At 56.0% G+C, this 20884-nt stretch overlaps 1 protein-coding gene across 2 annotated transcripts in view; it reads left to right on the top strand.

Annotated features, from left to right (window-relative positions):
- The window catches only part of LOC142435926 (histone deacetylase 8-like), a 111704-nt gene that overhangs the window by 60415 nt on the left and 30405 nt on the right, over window positions 1-20884 (top strand). The window lies entirely within an intron of this gene.

Here is a 20884-nt window from a genome sequence, read left to right as displayed (position 1 = left end):
TCCAGCTATTCCAGAGGATGTATACTGGTACAGATAGGAACTGGAAACACAGGGAATCCAGGACAGATGAACCCCTCAGGACCTGTGGTGCGAGTGGCGATACTATGAGGGTGAAGGGAAGGTGGGCTAGAAAGGGGGAACTGATCACAAGGATCTACATATAACCCCCTCTCTGGGGGACAGACAATAGAAAAGTGAGTGAAGGGAGATGTCGGACAGTGTAAGACATGAAAAAATAATAATTATAAATTATCAAGGGTTCATGAAGGATGGGGGGGAGGGAAAAAATGAGGAGCTGATACCAAGGGCTCAAGTAGAAAGCAAATGTTTTGAGAATGATGTTGGCAACAAATGTACAAATGTGCTTGACACAATAGATGTATGTATGGATTATGATAAATGTATGAGACTCCAGTATAATGATTTAAAAGAAAACCTGTGTTTGGACTTTATCTTAAAGGCAGTGGGAAGCCAAGGGAAAAAAATCATTAATCAGGGAAGTGACACAATCAGATTTTTCTTGACAAACAATAACTAGCATTATAGAGGATGAAATACATGGTAGTAAGTATACAAAGATAAATGAAATAGATTGTGTCCTCTAAGAACACAGGATAATAGGGGAAAAAAGGCATTATGGAAATGCAATGACAGAGGCATGTGTGCAGAGTATATTATGAGAGTGTTGCTGCGCAAAATCTAATTTGAAGGAGAAGGTGGCAAGCTCTCTAGATAAAGGACTGGGTGGAATCTTGAGCGAGGAATCAGAGTTATTAGCCACATTGAAAAAGAAAGAAAGAGCATAGAAAGAGAAGGAAGAGTATTTCAGGTAAAAGGGACAGAAAAAGCAAACCCAAAAAGGCAAGAAAAAATGGCATATGCATTTCAGTATTGCTAGTGCACAAAATAAGAACGATGAAACTAGATATAGTATGCAAGTCTTGTATTGTGGAAGCCCTTAAATGCCATATGTTCTGTGATTTATTTTAATTTATTTAGTTCCATTTTACTTTGAGTATTGCTTCAGTAGAATGTACTCTTCCTAATAATTTATTTTCCAATATTTCTAAGTTGGTGTCTGTTATACCTTTTATGGCCATAGAATTCCTTTTACTGTTTCTTTTGTGTATATGGTCCTGTTTTTATATATTCCTTTAGTTTTTCCTTTTCTGTAAATGTTTTTATTTCTCCCTCATAATTGTAGGATAATTTTGCCAGATATGGGATTCTTGGTTGGTGATTTTTTTCTTTTCAGTCTTTAGAAAATATCATTCCATTACCTCCTTGCCCGAATCGTTTAGGTAGAAAAATCTGAACTTATCCTGATTTCTTGACATTTGTAGGTAATTGTTATTTTATTGCCATGCAGCTTTCAGCATTGTTTCCATATCAGTAATATTAGAAAGTTTGATTATTATATGTTGAGGAGATTTCCTTTTAGGATCAATTTTGTTTGGTGCTCTGTGGACTTCCTGCATAATTATTTTATGTTCTAACATGATGATAGGAAGGTTATTTCTTAATATTTCATCAACCATTTTCTCAGTAGTTGGTTATTTCTTCTTTCTGTTCTGGGACATTTATCGGGCACATGTTGTTCCGTTTGTTTATGTCCCATAGTATTGTTAGGTTATCATCAGTATTTTTTATTGTTTTTCTAACCTGTTCTTCTTGTGTTTTGTTCTGGAGAGATTCATCTTCAAGATCACCAATTCTTTATTCCAATATTTTTATTATTTTTTTCATTCTTTCACAATGGTGTTGAGTTCTAGTATTCTGCTGTTTGCCTTTTGTATTTCTGTTTGAAATTGTATTATTTCTATTTTTCATTCATTTTGTCAGCACAGTCTCTCAAGGCACATCTGAGTTCTTGAATTATGGTATGTGTCTCTTCACTATGTCTATCTAATTTTTCTTCCCGTTGCCTAAAGTAACTGGGGACCATTGCTGTAATCTCTATCTTGGGAGGATTAGTGGACCTCTCCTCTTCCAGGAGCTCTTCCCAGTACACATCCGTGTGGTGTAATTATTTGTGCTGTGTTCTCCTTTTTCCACAAGTGTGTGGAAACGGACTATTGCTTTCGAGACATAGTGTTATTATTAATTTGTTTATATTTGTGACTCTGAACACAGATTTATCCTCATTGATTTTTTTCCTCGCACACCTGCTGTGAAACCTTGGTAGGCAGGCAATTCCGCACCATCCTAGCCTCAACAGGAGCCGTAGTATACAAACAATTAATTTTGGATTCAGCCAAAATCCTGCTCTTGAGGCTGGTTCCCAATTTGCCAGGGGTGTCCTGGTAATTGTTGATCAAACCAGTGCATTGAGAAGAGAGAAGCAACCAATTAGAGCATTCATCAAAACCATCTCCTACTGAGAGACCTGTAGATGTTGAGCTCAATTGTTATTTGGGCATAGTCCCTGAATATGCAGGTGTTAGTACTTTGAGTCTTGGATCCTAGGGCTCACCCACTACTGAGCCGTCTCACCTCATAATGTCCTTTTGATTTTTCAACCACTTGGAGATGGTCTGTTCTGATACTCTAGGGCAGTGGTTCTCAACCTGTGGGTTGCAACCCCTTTGGGGGTTAATCAACCCTTTCAGAGGGGTTGCCCAATTCATAACTAGCAAAATTACAGTTATGAAGTAGCAATGATAATATTATGGTTGGGGGTGGTCACCACAACATGAGGAACTGTATTAAAGAGTCACGGCAATAGGAAGGTTGAGAACCACTGCTCTAGAGAAACTGCCACAACCCAAGCTCTGCAAGGTCTATCCAGATTCTAGAAGCCACTTCACTGCAGATCCAAGTCTTCCCAACCTGCACTTCCACATCTTCTCAGCATTCACCGAGCAAGTCGGGGTTCGTCAATCTTTGGTTTCAATTACATATACAGAAAACATAACAAAAATTAAAGAGAGCTACCCACAATGACAAACTATAACCCCAATATAAAACATGTGCAGAAAATGTTGAAAACCAGATCAGCATTTTATGCACAACAAAAAATTTCATCAATAGAATCAACAGAGAACTCACAGATTAGAAAAATTAAAAACCAGTAATAATCAGATAAAGGGCTAATCTCTAAAATCTATAGAAAACTATATCTTAATGAGAAAAATACAATAAAAAAACAAAAAAAAATGGGCACAAGGCATGAACAGACAATTTACCAAAGACAACGTACAAGCGGTTGACAACCATGTACAGCAAAGTTTATCTTAATTCTCCATTTTACGGAGAAGCAAATTGCGTCAAGAAAGTTTCAGTGACTTTAGATACTGAGATACTGGTATCTTTAAGACGAAAGTTTGCAAAGTTAATGGGTACCAAGCAGGGACTCAAATGCAAGTATTCTCTCATGCCAATTATACTATAGTACATCCCCTGACTTGGTGTGTGTATGTAAAATCAATGGTCAGCACACTATAGCTCACATGTCAGATCTAGGTTGTCATATGTTCTATTTAAATAGTTTTATTGGCACACAACCATACTCATTCATTCAATGATTGTCAACAAAATATTACAATAGCAAAGTTGAGTATGTAGGACAGAGACTTTACTGCTTACAGTTTATCTGAAGTATTTACTATCTGGGTCATTGTAGAAAAACTTCCGTACTGAGTTATCTTCTGAGTTCTTCTGCCCAGTTATCTACTGAACACTTTCAGCTTACAACACTCCAATTTTAACATGTTTTAATGAGATGCTAAGGTATTGTCTGCTGACAATTCCCAGTCTATACTTTAATTCAGGAATGTAGCATGCAGGCTGAGGTAGTTAGTTCATTGTGCCAAGCTGGCCAATAAACACATGTGGGGTTAATTGAAGGGCGGAGGGATAAATGGCTCGGAGAGCCGCGCCTTGTGTTCTCAGGTTTCTTGTTTTGTAATGATCGGACCAGGATTCAGCTGCCTTAGCCAGTTCCCTGCTTCAGCTGGCAAAGCCCACTTCCTGCAAGACACCCCCAAGGAGAATCTGCATAGACCTACCCTGATGCAGCCCTGGGTGCTGGAGCAGCCATGTGGAGACCCCTGTCAGTGCTGAGATGTTTACACGTTCACTAATTTTGCTTTCCCCCTGCAGTTGGCATCATAGTGTGTGTTTTGTGAGATGGAGGAGGACTTTGTGGATTGGTGTTGGACATATGGGTTAATGTTGGACTTGTGGGATTGGGCATCACTGGGTTGGGATGTTTTCTTAATATGCACTCAACCTTTAAATAAAACTCTCTTACACATGAGTTTCTGTGGATCTGTTTCTCTAAAGTACCCACACTAACACACAGATTTAGTGCTATTTCTCACTTTTACACCCATGACAGTCACTGCTAATTTATTGTAGCACAGATGAGGCCTTCAGAATTCTTCTTAACACACCTGTGTCAGTCTGGGTAAACTAGAGAAACAAACCCACAGAAATTCATATGTATAAGAGAGTTTTATTTATATGGTAAGTATACATTCAGAAAGCATCCAACCCAGTCCAGTCCAAACCCATAAGTCTGACTTAGCCCATATGTCCGACACTGATCTACAAAGTTGTCCTCAAACTCACAGAACACACAATGACGCCAAATGCAAGAGGATAAAAGGCCAGGAGGTAAAAAGTCTTTGAATCCAGTGGCGGTGTAAGCATCTCAGCGTTGGCAGAGGTCTCCATTGCAGCTTCTCCAGCACCCAGGGCTGCATCAGGGTAAGTCCATGTGGCTTCTACTTAGGAATGTCTCTCAGGAAGAGAGTCATCTCAAGTAAAGCAGTCGCACACTGGTCCGACCATCAGAGAACAATAGACCAGAGACCTGAAAAGGGTTAGGCTCACCGACCAATTTAGCTATCCACCCTTCAATTAATCCTACATGTGTTTATTGGCCAGGTTAGCACAATGAACCTTAACTATATCAACACCCCTTTATGAAAGTATGGCCTGAGATTGGCAGTGAAGTGTGCAGAGAAGAGGTTAAAGAGGATATTAAAGAGATAAAATCAACAACATGTAAAGGTAGTGGAGGTCTGTGCACAGAATGTAAAAGAAAGGGAAGAAGGAATAAAAAAAACCATAAACACAACAAAGGAAAAAACACACGCACACACACAAAAACCTATGCTAGATGGAGGATGTGTGGATGTGTATGTCTGAAAATTTCCCCCTTTCCCTCTAAGCGCTGGTGATGCCTAATAGAGCGCAGAGGTGGCTGAGTTCGTATTGTCCCACGATGTGGTGCTGATCTATGTGTTGTTGGGAATGCTCTTCAGCTCAGCAAGACCTCCCAGGTCCGGCCGCTCCCCACTGGCGGTCCTCGTGTTCTAGCTGGGAAGTGCTAGGGCAGCTAAGGGTACTGTGTGGAGGCACAGGCCACCGTGCCCGTCTCCTGTGGTGGCTGGGGAGGGCTGCAGCAGGCTTAGGTCTGGCACTGGGTACCCCACAGGGCCCCCAGGTGGTGAGAGTCTGCTGGAGCTCACTGACGGCTCCGCAGGGACTGCAAAGTCGAGTCCCAGGCTCCGCTGCAGATGGAATGTTTGATCTGCCCGGGCTGTGAGCAGGCGCGGGAAGGCCCCTCAGACAGCCACGCAAACAGCGGCATGAAACTGCAAGGGACAATGGTGCCCATCCTCCACCCTGGCTCAGAGCTCAGAACCGCGCAGATAGTGGCGGCTTGGCGCGAGAGCTCAGGGGACAATGGTGCTCATCCTCCGCCCCGCTCAGAGCCCAGAACCGGGCGGACAGCAGCGGCTTGGCGCAAAACTGCAGGGGGCAATTGCACCTGTCCTCCGCTCAGGCTCAGAGCCGCGGCCAACGGGGTCCCCGCAGCACCCTGGGGAGGGTACCTACTCTTGAGCCTGAGGCTCCATAAACCTAAGGGCTGGGGCGCCCTAGGCCTGGGGCTCCCAAAGCCTAAGGGCTGGGGCTCCCCAGGACTGTGGCTAACTAAGCCTAAGGGCTGGGCGCCTCAGGACTGGGGCTCCCTAAGGCTAAGGGCTGACGCGACCCAGGGCTGGGGCACCCCAGGTCTGGGACTCCCTAAGCCTAAGGGCTGCGGCGCCCCAGGCCTGGGGCTCCCAAAGCCTAAAGGCTGCGGCGCCCAAGGCCTGGGGCTCCCTAAGCCTAAGGGCTGGGGCGTCCCAGGCCTGGGGCTCCCTAAGCCTAAGGGCTGGGGCGTCCCAGGCCTGGGGCTCCCAAAGCCTAAGGGCTGGGGCGTCCCAGGCCTAGGGCTCCCTAATCCTTAAGGCTGGGGCGCCCTAGGCCTGGGGTTCCAAAGCCTAAGGGATGGGGCGCCACATGTCTGGGGCTACTTAAGCCTAAGGGCTGGGGCGCCCCAGGTCTTGGGCTCCCAACTCCTAAGGGCTGGGGCGCCCCAGGCCTGGGGCTCCCAAAGCCTAAGGGCTTGGGCGCTACAGCCTCGAACTCCCAAAGCCTAAGGGCTGGGGCGCCCCAGGGCTGGGGCTCCCAAAGCCTAAGGGCTGGGGCGCCCCAGGGTGGGGCTCCCTAAGCCTAAGCGCTGGGGCACCCCAGGCCTGGGGCTCCCTAAGCCTAAGTGTTGGGGCACCCCAGGCCAGGGGCTCCCTAAGTTAAAGAGCTGGGGCTCACCTGGCCTGGGGCTCCCTAAGCCTAAGGGCAGGGGAGCCCCAAGCCTGGGGCTCCCAAAGCATAAGGGCGGGGGCGCCCCAGGCCTGGGGCTCCCAAAGCCTAAGGGCTGGGGCACCCAAGGCCAGGGACTCTCTAAGCCCAAGGGCTGGGGCGCCCAAGGCCTGGGGCTCCCAAAGCCCAAGGAATGAGGAGTCCCAGGCCTGGGGCTCACAAACCTAAGGGCTGGGCGCCTCAGGCCTGGGGCTCCCTAAGTCTAATGGCTGGGGCGCCCCAGGCCTGGGGCTGCCTAAGCCTAATTGCTGGGGCGCCGCATGTCTGGGGCTTTCTAAGCCTAAGGCCTGGGGCGCCCCAGGCCTGGGGCTCCCTAAGTCTAAATGCTGGGGCGCACCAGGTCTGGGGCTCTGTAAGCCTAAGGGCTGGGGCGCGCCAGGCCTGGGGCTCCCAAAGCCTAAGGGCTGGGGCGCCCCAGGCCTGGGGCTCCCAAAGCCCAAGGGCTGAGGCGTCCCAGGCCTGGGGCACCCTAAGCCTAAGGGCTGGGGCTCACTAAGCCTAAGAGCTGTGGCGCCCCAGGCCTGGGGCTCCCAAAGCCTAAAGGCTGGGGCGCCCCAGGCCTGGGGCTCCCTAAGCCTAAGGGCTGGGGTGCCCCAGGCCTGGGGTTCCCTAAGCCTTAAGGCTGGGCTGCCCCTGACCTGAGGCTCCCTAAGCCTAAGGGCTGGGGCGCCCTAAGCCTGGGGCTCCCAAAGCCTAAGGGCTGCGGCACCCCAGGCCTGGGGCACCCAAAGCCTAAGGGCTGGGGCGCCTCAGGCCTGGGGCTCCCTAAGCCTAAGGACTGGGGCGCCCCAGGCTTGGAGCTCCCAAAGCCTAAGGGCTGGGGCGACCCAGGCCTGGGGCTCCCTACGCCTAAGGGCTGGAGCGCCACAGGCCTGGGGTTCCCTAAGCCTAAGAGCTGGGGCGCCCCAAGACTGGGGTTCCCAAAGCCTAAGGGCTGGGGCGCCCCAGGCCTGGGGCACCCTAAGTCTAATTGCTGGGGCGCCCCAGGTCTGGGGCTTTCTAAGCCTAATGGCTGGGGCAACCCAGGCCTGGGGCTCCCTAAGCCTAATTGCTGGGGCGCCCCAGGTCTGCGGCTCAATAAGCCTAAGGGCTGGGGCGACCCTGGCCTGGGGCTCCCTAAGTCTAAGAGCTGGGGCTGACCAGGATTTGGGCTCCCTACGCCTAATGGCGGGGGTGCCCCAGGCCTGGCGCTCCCAAAACCTATGGGCTTGGTGTCCCTGGCCTGGGGCTCCCAAAGCCTAATGGCTGGGGAGCCCCAGGCCTGGGGCTCCCTAAAACTAAGGGCTGGGGTGCCCATGCCTGGGGCTCCAAAAGCTTAAGGGTTGTGGCATCGCAGGCCTGGGGCTCCCAAATCCTAAGGGCTGGTGCGCCACAGGGCTGGCGCTCCCAAAGCCTAAGGGCTGGGTTCCAAAGCCTAAGGGCTGGGGCGCCCCAGGGCTGGGGCTACTTAAGCCTAAGGGCTGGGGCGCCCCAGGGCTGGGGCTCCCAAAACCTATGGGCTGGGGCATCCCACTCCTGGTGCTCCCAAAGCGTAAGGACTGGGGCGCCCCAGTCCTTGGGCTCCCAATGCCTAAGGGCTGGAGCAACCCAGGCCTGGGGCTCCCAAAGCCTAAGGGCTTGGGTGCCACGGCCTCGGGCTCCCAAATCCTAAGGGCTGGGGCACCCCAGGCCTGGGGCTCCCTAAGCCGAAGGGCTGGGGAGCCCCAGGGTGGGGCTCCCTAAGCCTAAGGGATGGGGCACCCCAGGCCTGGGGCTCCCTAAGCCTAAGTGTTGGGGCGCCCCAGGCCTGGGGCTCCCTTAGTTAAAGAGCTGGGGCTCACCTGGCCTGGGGCTCCCTAAGCCTAAGGGCAGGGGAGCCCCAAGTCTGGGGCTCCCAAAGCGTAAGGGCGGGGGCGCCCCAGGCCTGGGGCTCCCAAAGCCTAAGGGCTGGGCACCCCAGGCCTTGGACTCTCTAAGCCAAAGGGCTGGGGCGCCCGAGGCCTGGGGCTCCCAAAGCCCAAGGAATGAGGAGTCCCAGGCCTGGGGCTCACAAAGCCTAAGGGTTGGGGCGCCCCAGACCTGGGGCTCCCTAAGCCTAATGGCGGCGGCGCCTCAGGCCTGGCGCTCCCAAAACCTATGGGCTTGGGCGTCCCTGGCCTGGGGCTCCCAAAGCCTAATGGCTGGGGCGCCCTAGGCCTGGGGCTCCCTAAGCCTAAGGGCTGGGGCGCCCTAGGCCTGGGTCTCCCAAAGCCTAAGGGCTGGGGCGCCCCTGGACTGGGGCTAAGTAAGCCTAAGGGATGGGCGCCCCAGGCCTGGGGCTCCCTATGGCTAAAGACTGGGGCGACCCAGGTCTGGGGCGCCCCAGGTCTGGGGCTCCCTAAGCCTAAGGGCTGCGGCGCCCCAGGCCTGGGGCACCCTAATCCTAAGGGCTGGGGCGCCCCAGGATGGGGCTCCCTAAGTTTAAGGGCTGGGGCGGCCCGGGCCAGGAGATCCCAAAGAATAAGGGCTGGGTCGCCCCAGCCCTGGGGTTCCCAAAGCCTAAGGGCTGGGGCGTCCCAGGCCTGGGGCTCCCAAAGCCTAAGGGCTTGGGCGCCCCAGGCCTGGGGCTCCCTAAGCCTAAGGGCTGGGGCGCCTGAGGCCTCGGGATCCCTAAGACTAAGTGCTGGGGCGCCCCAGGCCTAGAGCTCCCAAAGCCTAAAGGCCAGGGCGCCTCAGTCCTGGGGCTCCCTAAGCCTAAGGGCTGGGGCGCCCCAGGCTTGGGGCTCCCAAAGCCTAAAGGCTGGGGCGACGGGCCTGGGGCTCCCTAAGCCTAAGGGCTGGGGCGCCCCTGGCCTGGGGCTCCCAAATCCTAAGGGCTGGGGTGCCCCAGGCCTGGGTCTCCGAAAGCCTAAGGGCTGAGGCGCCTCATGCCTGGGGCTCCCAAAGCCTAAGGGCTGAGGCGCGCCAGGCCTGGGGCTTCCTAAGCCTAAGTGCTGGGGCGCCCCAGGCACGGGGCTCCCTAAGACTAAGTGCTGTGGGGCCCCAGGCCAGGGGCTCCCTAAATCTAAGAGCTGGGGCTCACCAGCCCTGGGGCTCCCTACGCCTAAGGGCGGGGGCGCCCGGGCCTGGGGCTCCCAAAGCCTAAGGGCTGGGGTGCCCCTGGCCTGGGGCTCCCAAAGTGTAAGGGCTGGGGCGCCCCTGGCCTGGGGCAACCTAAGCCGCAGATTGGGGCGACCCAGGCCTGGGGCTCCCTAAGCCTAAGGGCTGGGGCGCCCCAGGACTGGGGTTCCCAAAACCTAAGGCCTGGGGCACCCCAGGCCTGGGCATCCCTAATCTTATGGGCTGGGGCACCGCAGGCCTGGGGCTCCCTAAGCCTAATTGCTGGGTCGCCCCAGGTCTGGGGCTTTCTAAACCTAAGGGCTGGGGCGACCCAGGCCTAGGGCTCCCTAGCTTACTTGCTGGGGCGCCCCAGGTCTGGGGCTCAATAAGCCTAAGGGCTGGGGCGACCCTGGCCTGGGGCTCCCTAAGCCTAAGAGTTGGGGCTCACCAGGCCTGGGGCTCCCTACGGCTAATGGCGGGGGCGCCCCAGGCCTGGCGCTCCCAAAACCTATGGGCTTGGGCGTCCCTTGCCTGGGGCTCCCAAAGCCTAATGGCTGGGGAGCCCCAGGCCTGGGGCTCCCTAAGCCTAAGGGCTGGGGCGCCCCAGGCCTGGGGCTCCAAAAGCTTAAGGGTTGGGGCGCCGCAGGCCTGGGGCTCCTAAATCCTAAGGGCTGCGGCGCCACAGGCCTGGCGCTCCCAAAGCCTAAGGGCTGGGGCGCCCCAGGCCTGGGGCTCCCTAAGCCTAAGGGCTGGGGCGCCCCAGGCCTGGGGCTCCCTAAGCCTAAGGGCTGGGGCGCCCCAGGCCTGGGGCTCCCTAAGCCTTAAGGCTGGGGGGCCCCAGGCCTGGGGTTCCAAAGCCTAAGGGTTGGGGCGCCCCAGGTCTGGGGCTACTTAAGCCTAAGGGCTGGCGCGCCCCCGGGCCTGGGGCTCCCAAAACCTATGGGCTGGGGTGTCCTAGTCCTGGTGCTCCCAAAGCCTAAGGGCTGGGGCGCCGTAGGCCGGGACTCCCAAATCCTAAGGGCTGGGAAGCCCCAGGCCTTGGGCTCCCAAAGCCTAAGGGCTGGGGCGCCCCAGGGCTGGGGCTACTTAAGCCTAAGGGCTGGGGCGCCCCAGGGCTGGGGCTCCCAAAACCTATGGGCTGGGGCATCCCACTCCTGGTGCTCCCAAAGCGTAAGGGCGGGGGCGCCCCAGTCCTTGGGCTCCCAATGCCTAAGGGCTGGAGCAACCCAGGCCTGGGGCTCCCAAAGCCTAAGGGCTGGGGCACCCCAGCCTCGGACTCCCAAATCCTAAGGGCTGGGGCACCCCAGGCCTGGGGCTCCCTAAGCCGAAGGGCTGGGGCGCCCCAGGGTGGGGCTCCCTAAGCCTAAGGGCTGGGGCACCCCAGGCCTGGGGCTCCCTAAGCCTAAGTGTTGGGGCACCCCAGGCCAGGGGCTCCCTTAGTTAAAGAGCTGGGGCTCACCTGGCCTGGGGCTCCCTAAGCCTAAGGGCAGGGGAGCCCCAAGTCTGGGGCTCCCAAAGCGTAAGGGCGGGGGCGCCCCAGGCCTGGGGCTCCCGAAGCCTAAGGGCTGGGCACCCCAGGCCTGGGACTCTCTAAGCCAAAGGGCTGGGGCGCCCGAGGCCTGGGGCTCCCAAAGCCCAAGGAATGAGGAGTCCCAGGCCTGGGGCTCACAAAGCCTAAGGGTTGGGGCGCCCCAGACCTGGGGCTCCCTAAGCCTAATGGCGGCGGCGCCTCAGGCCTGGCGCTCCCAAAACCTATGGGCTTGGGCGTCCCTGGCCTGGGGCTCCCAAAGCCTAATGGCTGGGGCGCCCTAGGCCTGGGGCTCCCTAAGCCTAAGGGCTGGGGCGCCCCAGGCCTAGGGCTCCCACAGCCTAAGGGCTGGGGTGCCCCATGCCAGGGGCTCCCTAAGCCTTAGGGCTGGGGCGCCCCAGGCCTGAGGCTACCTAAGCCTAAGGGCTGGGGCGCCCTAGGCCTGGGTCTCCCAAAGCCTAAGGGCTAGGGCGCCCCAGGACTGGGGCTAACTAAGCCTAAGGGATGGGCGCCCCAGGCCTGGGGCTCCCTATGGCTAAAGGCTGGGGCGACCCAGGTCTCGGGCGCCCCAGGTCTGGGGCTCCCTAAGCCTAAGGGCTGGGGCGCCCCAGGCCTGGGAGTCCCTAAGCCTAATTGCTGGGGCGGCACATGTCTGGGGCTCTCTAAGCCTAAGGGCTGGGGCCACCCAGGCCTAGTGCTCCCTAAGCCTAATTGCTGGGGCTCACCAGGCCTGCGGCTCCCAAAGCCTACGGGCTGGGGCGCCCCAGGCCTGGGGCTCCCTAAGCCTAAGGGCTGGGGCGCCCCAGGCCTGGGGCTCCCAAAGCCCAAGGGCTGAGGCATCCCAGGCCTGGGGCACCCTAAGTCTATGGGCTGGCGCGACCCAGGCCTGGGACTCCCTAAGCCTAAGGGCTGGGACGCCCTAGGCCTCGGGCTCCCTAATCCTAAGGGCTGTGGCGCCCCAGGTCTGGGGCTCCCTAAGCTTAAGGGCTGGGTCGTCCCAGGACTGGGGCTCCCTAAGCATAAGGGCTGGGGTGTCCCAGGCCTGGTTCTCCCTAAGTCTAAGGGCTGGGTGCACCAGGCCGGGGCCTCCCAAAGCCTAAGGGCTGGGGCGCCCCATGCCTGGGGTTCCAAAGCCTAAGGGTTGGGGCGCCGCAGGCCTGGGGCCCCCAAAACCTATGGGCAGGGGCGTCCCAGGCCTGGGCCTCCCAAAGCCTAATGGCTGAGGAGCCCCAGGCCTGGGGCTCCCAAATGCTAATGTCTGGGGCGCACCAGGTCTGGGGCTCCCAAAGACTAAGGGATGGGGCGACCTGGCCTCGGGCTCCCAACATCTAAGGGCTAGGGCGACCCTGGCCTGGGGCTCCCTAAGCCTAAGGGCTGGGGTGCCCCAGGTCTGGGGCTCCCAAAGCGTTAGGGCTGGGGCGCCCCAGACCTGGGGCTCGCAAAGCCTAAGGGCTGGGGTACCCCAGGCCTGGGGCTCCCTAAGCCTAAGGGCTGGGGCGACCCAGGCCTGGGGCTCCCTAAGACTAATGGCTGGGGCGCCCCAGGTCTGGCCATACCAAATACTGAGGGCTGGGATGCCCCAGGCCTTGGGCTCCCTAAGCCTAATTGCTGGGGGGCCCCAGGTCTGGGGCTCTCTAAGCCTAAGGGCAGGGGCGACCCTGGCCTGGCCCTCCCTAAGCCTAAGGGCTGGGGCCCCCCCGGCCTGGGGCTCCCAAAGCCTAAGGGCTGGGGCGCCCCAAACCTGGGGCTCCCAAAGCCTAAGGGATGGGGCGCCCCAAGCCTAGGGCTCCCAAAGCCTAAGGAATGGGGCGCCTCAGGCCTGGGGCTCCCTAAGCCTAAGGTCTGGGGAGACTCAGGCCTCGGGCTCCCTAAGCCTAAGTGTGGGGGCGCCCCAGGCTTGGAGCTCCCTAAGCCGAAGGGCTGGGGCGTCCCAAGCCTGGGGTTCTCTAAGCTCAAGGGCTGGGGCGCCCCAGGCCTGGGGCTCTCTAAGCCCAAGGGCTGGGGCGCCCCAGGCCTGGGACTCCCAAATCCTAAGGGGTGGGGCGCCACAGGCCTGGCGCTCCCAAAGCCTAAGGGCTGGGGCGCCCCAGGTCTGGGGCTCCCAAAGCCTAAGGGCTGGGGCGCCCCAGGCCTGGGGCTCCCCAATCCTAAGGGCTGGGGCATCCCAGGCCTGGGGCTCCCTAAAGTTAAGGGCTGGGGCGCCCCAGGCCTGGGGCTCCCAAAGCTTAAGGGCTGGGGCGTCCCATGCCTTGGGCTCCCAAAGCCTAAGGGCTGAGGCGCACCAGGCCTGGGGCTCCCTAAGACTAAGGGCTGGGGCGACCCGGCCTCGGGCTCCCAAAGTCTAAGGGCTGGGGCGACCCTGGCCTGGGGCTCCCTAAGTCTAAGAGCTGGAGCTCACCAGGCCTGGGGCTCCTTACGCCTAACGACGGGGGCGCCCTAGGCCTGGCGCTCCCAAAGCCTAAGGGCTGGGGCGCCCCAGGTCTAGGGCTACTTAAGCCTAAGGGCTGGGGCGCCCCAGGCCTGGGGCTCCCAAAACCTATGGCCTGGGGCGTCCCAGTCCTGGTGCTCCCAAAGCCTAAGGCCTGGGGCGCCGTAGATCTGGGGCTCCCAAAGCCTAAGTGCTGGGGCGCCACAGGCCTTGTTCTCCCAAAACCTAAGGGCTGGGGCGCCCCAGGCCTGGGGCTCCCTAAGCCTAAGGGCTTGGGCGCCACGGCATCGGGCTCCCAAAGCCTAAGGGCTGGGGCGCCCCAGGCCTGGGGCTCCCTAAGCCTAAGGGCTTGGGCGCCACGGCATCGGGCTCCCAAAGCCTAAGGGTTGGGACGCCACAGGCCTGGGGCTCCCTAAGCCTAAGGGCTGGGGCGCCCCAAGCCTTGGGCTCCCACAGCCTAAGGGCTGGGGCGCCCTAGGCCTGGGGCTCCCAAAGCCTAAGACCTGGGGCGTCCCAGGACTGGGGCTAACTAAGCCTAAGGGCTGGGCGCCCCAGGCCTGGGGCTCCCTAAGGCTAAGGGCTGGGGCGTCCCAGGGCTGGGGCGCCCCAGGTCTGGGGCGCCCTAAGCCTTAGGGCTGCGGTGCCCCAGGCCTGGGTCTCTCAAAGCCTAAGGGCTGCGGCGCCCCAGGCCTGGGGCTCTCCTACCCAAGGGCTGGGGCGCCCCAGGCCTGGGACTCCCAAATCCCAAGGAATGAGGAGTCCCAGGCCTGGGGCTCACAAAGCCTAAGGGCTGGGGCGCCTCAGGCCTGGGGCTCCCTAAGTCTAATGGCTGGGGCGCCCCAGGCCTGGGGCTCCCTAAGCCTAATTGCTGGGGCGCCGCATGTCTGGGGCTCTCTAACCTTAAGGGCTGGGGCGACCCAGGCCTGGGGTTCCCTAAGCCTATTTGCTGGGGCGCACCAGGCCTGTGGCTCCCTAAGCCTAAATGCTAGGGCGCCTCAGGCCAGGGGCTCCCTAATCTAAGAGCTGGGGCTCACAAGGCCTGGGGCTCCCAAACCCTAAGGGCTGGGGCGCCCCAGGCCTGGGGCTCCCAAAGCCCAAGGGCTGAGGCATCCCAGGCCTGGGGCACCCTAAGCCTAAGGGCTGGGACGCCCCATGCATGGGGCTCCCTAAGCCTAAGGGCTCGGGCGCCCCAGGTCTGGGGCTACTTAAGCCTAAGGGCTGGGGAGCCCCAGGCCTGGGGCTCAAAATACCTATGGGCTGGGGCGTCCCAGTCCTGGTGCTCCCAAAGCCTAAGGGCTGGGGCGCCCCAGGCCTGGGGCTCCCAAGCTTAAGTGCTGGGGCGCCCCAGGCCTGGGGCTCCCTAAGCCTAAGGGCTGGGCGTCCCAGGCCTAGGGCTCCCTAAGGCTAAAGGCTGGGGCGACCCAGGGCTGGGGCGCCCCAGTTCTGGGGCTCCCTAAGCCTAAGGGCTGCGACGCCCCAGGCCTGGGGCTCCCAAATCCTAAGGGCTGGGGAGCCCCGGGCCTGGGGCTCCCAAAACCTAAGAGCTAGGGCGCCCCAGGCCTGGAGCTCCCAAAGCCTAAGGGCTGGGGCGCCCCAAGCCTGGGGCTCCCAAAGCCTAAGGACTGGGGCGCCCCAAGCCTGGGGCTCCCAAAACCTAAGGAATGGGGCGCCTCAGGCCTGGGCTCCCTAAGCCTAAGGTCTGGGGCGACCCGGCCTCGGGCTCCCAAAGTCTAAGTGTGGGGGCGCCCCATGCTTGGAGCTCCCTAAGCCGAAGGGCTGGGGCGTCCCAAGCCTGGTGTTCTCTAAGCTCAAGGGCTGGGGCGCCCCAGGCCTGGGGCTCTCTAAGCCCAAGGGCTGGGGCGCCCCAGGCCTGGGGCTCCCAAATCCTAAGGGGTGGGGCGCCACTGGCCTGGCGCTCCCAAAGCCTAAGGGCTGGGGTGCCCCAGGTCTGGGGCTCCAAAGCCTAAGGGCTGGGGCGCCCCAGGCCTGGGGCTCCCTAAGCCTAAGTGCTGGGGCGCCCCAAGCCTTGGGCTCCCACAGCCTAAGGGCTGTGGTGCCCCATGCCAGGGGCTCTCTAAACCTTAGGGCTGGGGCGCCCCAGGCCTGAGGCTCCCAAAGCCTAAGAGCTGGGGCGTCCCAGGACTGGGACTAACTAAGCCTAAGGGCTGGGCGCCCCAGGCCTGGGGCTCCCTAAGGCTAAGGGCTGGGCCGTCCCAGGGCTGGGGCGCCCCAGGTCTGGGGCTCCCTAAGCCTAAGGGCTGCGGCGCCCCAGGCCTGGGGCTCACAAAGCCTAAGGGCTGGGGCGCCCCAGGCCTGGGGCTCCCTAAGTCTAATGGCTGGGGCGCCCCAGGCCTGGGGCTCCCTAAGCCTAATTGCTGGGGCGCCGCATGTCTGGGGCTCTCTAACCCTAAGGGCTGGGGCGACCCAGGCCTGGGGCTCCCTAAGCCTATTTGCTGGGGCACACCAGGCCTGTGGCTCCCTAAGCCTAAATGCTGGGGCGCCTCAGGCCAGGGGCTCCCTAATCTAAGAGCTGGGGCTCACCAGGCCTGGGGCTCCCAAAGCCTAAGGGCTGGGGCGCCCCAGGCCTGGGGCTCCCAAAGCCCAAGGGCTGAGGCGTCCCAGGCCTGGGGCACCCTAAGCCTAAGGGCTGGGGCGCCCCATGCATGGGGCTCCCTAAGCCTAAGGGCTCGGGTGCCCCAGGTCTGGGGCTACTTAAGCCTAAGGGCTGGGGCGCCCCAGGCCTGGGGTTCCTAAGCTTAAGGGCTGGGGCACCCCAGGCCTGGGGCTCCCTAAGCCTAAGGGCTGCGGTGCCCCAGGCCTGAGGCTCCCTAAGCCATCTCAGGCCATTTGTCACCACAACAGAGGGAGCCATGCACAAAAAAGCAAGAAGAGGATGCAGCACAGCAGGACAGCAAGCAGAACAAAGATTGAATAAGCACAATTCACTTCAATCATGAATCGGGTGCCCTTGAGATGTGAGGAAGACCCCAGTCTAGTGACATTAGATCAGGTTTAGGGATTGAGTGAAGGGACCCCTCTTGGCTCCCCACAGTCTCTATTTTGCTTTCCCATTGACCCTGACCCTTGCATCGTGATTGGTCCTTATTCCAGCATGATGGTTGGTTTCATAACCACGGCATATGGGAATGTGTTAGTCGATAGGTTATACAGGCACAGCCTCTGGAATGGGTAAGTGAGGAGGCGATTTGGGCTCGCTCATGCAGACCTCTAGTTGTCCTTTACATGACTGGTAGAAGGGATCATGTGAAGTGATTTGAGATCGGCGTTGAGATCTGATAGGTCATGCAGACTTCTAGCTGATCCTGGAAGTACCCTATTTTAAGGAAACAGAATGTTTGGCGTTTAAGTCTTATTTGAGCTTAAATTTTGAGCAATAGGCTGTGGCTCAGAGTGAGAGTCTATGTGGAGACCCTACATCCATTTTGAGGGGCCCCAGATTCAGCCGCCATTGAGTTCTTTCCTACTGCTGACTGGCAGTGGAAAGCTTGTCCCTCAGGCAGTGTGCTTGCGTCCACTCCCCGGTCCAGACTCAACGATATACGGTAGTGTGCACATCCCAATGAAGGTCCCGCTCATGCTCTCACAGGCCCTCCTGAAACTCCATGAATTGATCTGTCTTTGGTCACAATTTTGTGACAAAGTTGTTTGTTTTCTATGTCTTGTTTAAGTTTTCAGGAGCCCAGGTGGTAATGCTGGATAGTGTTGGACTATTAAGAGCAAGGTCGCTGGTTCAAAGCCACTAGTCATTCCACAGGAGAAAGATGAGGTTATTGCTTCCTGGAAAGGTAGCAACTTCAGGATCCCTACACAGAGTCATTATGAGTCAGAGTCAGCAGGACAGAATGGGTGTCATTTTATTTAAGTCACTGTGGCTGTGGGTCCTTCCGACACCATTTTGGCCTTATGCGGATGCACTCCTTCATCCAGAACAGCAGTGTGTGCCTTTTTCTTGTGTAAAACTTAGCAAAGGAGTTCCTAATAAAATATAGTTGAATTGGGAGTCTTTTCCCCCTTAAAACAAAGTAATTACATAAATAGAAACGCGACTATGGTGCTAATAACCAGTTGGAGAGTTGAGAGAGCTGAACTCTCAATCCTGATAGAAACCCATTGTGACTGAGCACCTGCTCAAGGTCATCCACAGCCTATGAGGTTGAGCCTATGTGTTGGGGAGTTATTGTGTACATAAAGTTAACAATTTATCTTTCTAAAGATTCTGTCTAAAACTTACTTTAAATAATAAGTTTTCCCCTGGGCTAGGTAAAGTTCAGAGAGTTTAACCCCCTAGGATCCACCCCCTCTCAGCATTCATCATGTTAGGCCAGAGGAGGCAAAGCACACCCACTACCCAGGGAGCATTGCTTCCAAAAGCACATTGCCTGTGCCGGGGCAGAGGGGAGGTACCTGGACCAGAAATACTGACAGAGTGGAACCAGAGAGCTCAGCCCCCAGCTTCCCGAGGGAGCAGCTGTGATGGTTCACTTCTGGATGAATATGTTTAAGCAAAGGCCAAGGGCATGACTTGGGCAGCACGAAAAGCAGATGTGCAGAGGTTGTTCACTACATTCCAGAAATTCACACACTCTCCGGAGGCTCCTTGGCTCAATGGCAGGAAGTCATTGGTGGCTTCCACCTTCAATCCCAAAAGGTCACTGCCGTCCAGTAGATTCCAACCACAGTGACCCTATATGGAGTTTTCAAGACTGTAAATCTTCATGGGAGCCAGCATTCTCATTGTCCCCCTTGGGACAGGGAGCTAGCAGCCCGTTTTGCCACCAGGGCTCCTTCCTCTCTAATTCTGGATCCAGTCCCTCCGAATATCCTGCCCTGCCCTTGTCTAGGCTTCTTAAATGCGTTCCACGCTGCTTATGTTAGTCTGGGTGCATTTGAGAAACAAATCCACAGAAACACGTATGTATAAGAGAGTTGCATGTAAAGGGTGATTGCACATCAAGAAAACATGCTCGCATGTGCTTATGCACCCGCTTTGTCTTCAGCGATCATGTTGGGGTAGGCTGGTGTGCTTTTTCTATGTGGGCTTTGTTGTTTATTAGCTAGATGGTCCCCTGTTTATCTTCCAGTCTTTAAGACCCCAGACGCTATATCCTTTGATAGCCGGGCACCATGGTGCTTAACTACTACACCACCAGGGTTCATTAGCATGTGACTTATCTCCTGTCATTCACACTAGATGCTCAAAATAGCAGGAGAACAGGTTTCTCCTTTGTGGCCACACCAGGTACTGACAGAACCAAGAACAGAGACACAGTTATATATCTTGACTATCATTTGCATATTATATGCCAGGAATCCCTAGGAAGTGTCTTGGAATTGTTCTACTCTGGTTCAAATTTCACACACCCTCCCAGTTTCCATACTGACTCTGCCAAACCCCTAGTAACTGATTTGCACCTCCTATCAACTTGGAGAAAACACCCTATGCCAGATATAGAAGTGGACATACTTGGTACCCAGAAAACCTGTTCAGTGTTTTGAGGGCGGCTCAGCAAACACCCTATGTCAGACATAGAAGTGGACATACTTGGTACCCAGAAAACCTGTTCAGTGTTTTGAGGGCGGCTCAGCAAACAAAATGGGCACAGTGATTAAGCATTCAGCTGCTAACACAACGGTCAACTCTGTAGTGGTTCTGCAAGAGAAGGATATGGTAGTTGACCCCCCAAAAGAGTTACAAACTTGGAAACCCTACGGGTATTTGTATAGGGTCGCTATGTGTTCCAATTGAGATGATTGTCATAGGTTGGGTTTGGTTTAACCCATCTTACTGAGTATATACATATTCCTTCTTTACACGCGATCAGTTACTTTAGAGGAAAAAGACATGCCTGTCCCAGAACAATCCAAGGACTGGTAAAGGCAACACCCACAAAGACACTCCCTCTGCCTGCCTAACTCTAAAATGCTGCCCATAAAACACTCTGCCTGGTAATATGTGGGCAGCACACTGGGGAGGTGCAGCAAATGTGTGTTGAATGTATGAGGCCATTTCATAGTTTGGTTGCACGATCAGGGTGTCTGTCATAAAGCCCATCTCTTTGACTCCACCTCTCAGCAGAGATGAACACAAGCTTCCCGTTTTTTTTCTCGGCAATGTCCTTGTCAAATAAAAGTTCCTTGTAGATCAGTAACTTGCCACAGAGCAAAACCCTTCCCTTCAACACACACACACACACACACACACACACACACACGCACACATGCGTGCACACACACCCCTGCCTTACAACTACATTCGGTTGATAAGCAAACAAAGCTCTACAACCCAACTATGTGTTTTTCTTCTCCAGAGGAATGACGGACTTATATACCCTGCATTGTCTTTTTTTAATGGAATTGCCCCAGTTCTCCTCACCTTTTCGTAGATAGTGCAGTGAACTATTAGATAACTGCAAGTATTGAAAACTAGTATTGACTTCCAGTTTGTGTCACCTTTGGCTTTGAGCACCCTCCACTTCTCTAGTAAGCTTTCCATTGCTTTGGGGAAATTTTCTCTCTCTGAATTTATTATGTGAGGGGGGTTGTGTAATAATCAATGTGCCTATGGAGGACTATCCTTCATGACCTAAACTCATTAAGGGGCAGTGCCTGATGGAGCATCAGGTTGGAGGAAGGCTTACTAACAACCTGCATTATACAGATGACACAATTTTGCTGAAAATGAGAAGGACTTGATTCACTTGCTGTTGAAGATGAAGGATTAAAGCCTTCAGTTTGGATTATGACTCAATGTAAAGAAAGCCCAGACCCTCACAACTGGACCTATTGATAACATCATGATAAATGGAGGAAAGATCGAAATTGTCAAGGATTTTGTCTTGCTTGAATCCACAATCAATTCTCATGGAAGCAGCAGAGAAGAGAACAAATGACACATTTCACTAGTCAAATCTGCTACATGAGACCTCTTTAAAGTGTTGAAAAGCAAGAGATTACTTTGAGGACTGGGGCGGGTTGACCCAGGCCATGGTATTTTCAACTGTCTCATATTCATGTGAAAGTTGAACACTGAATAAGGAAGACCAAAGAAGAATAGATATATTTGATTAGTATTGATGTAAAAGAGTAATGAATGTACCATGGACTGCCAAAAGAACAAACCCATCTAACTTGGATGAAGTACAGACAGAATGTTCCTCAGGGCAAGGATAATGAGACTTCGCCTTAACTTTGACATG

Source organism: Tenrec ecaudatus (assembly GCF_050624435.1).
Source record: "Tenrec ecaudatus isolate mTenEca1 chromosome 11 unlocalized genomic scaffold, mTenEca1.hap1 SUPER_11_unloc_2, whole genome shotgun sequence".
Classification (NCBI taxonomy): Eukaryota; Metazoa; Chordata; class Mammalia; order Afrosoricida; family Tenrecidae; genus Tenrec; species Tenrec ecaudatus.
The sequence above is the reverse complement of the archived record's forward strand: the minus strand, read 5'-3'. Positions and strand labels throughout refer to the sequence as shown.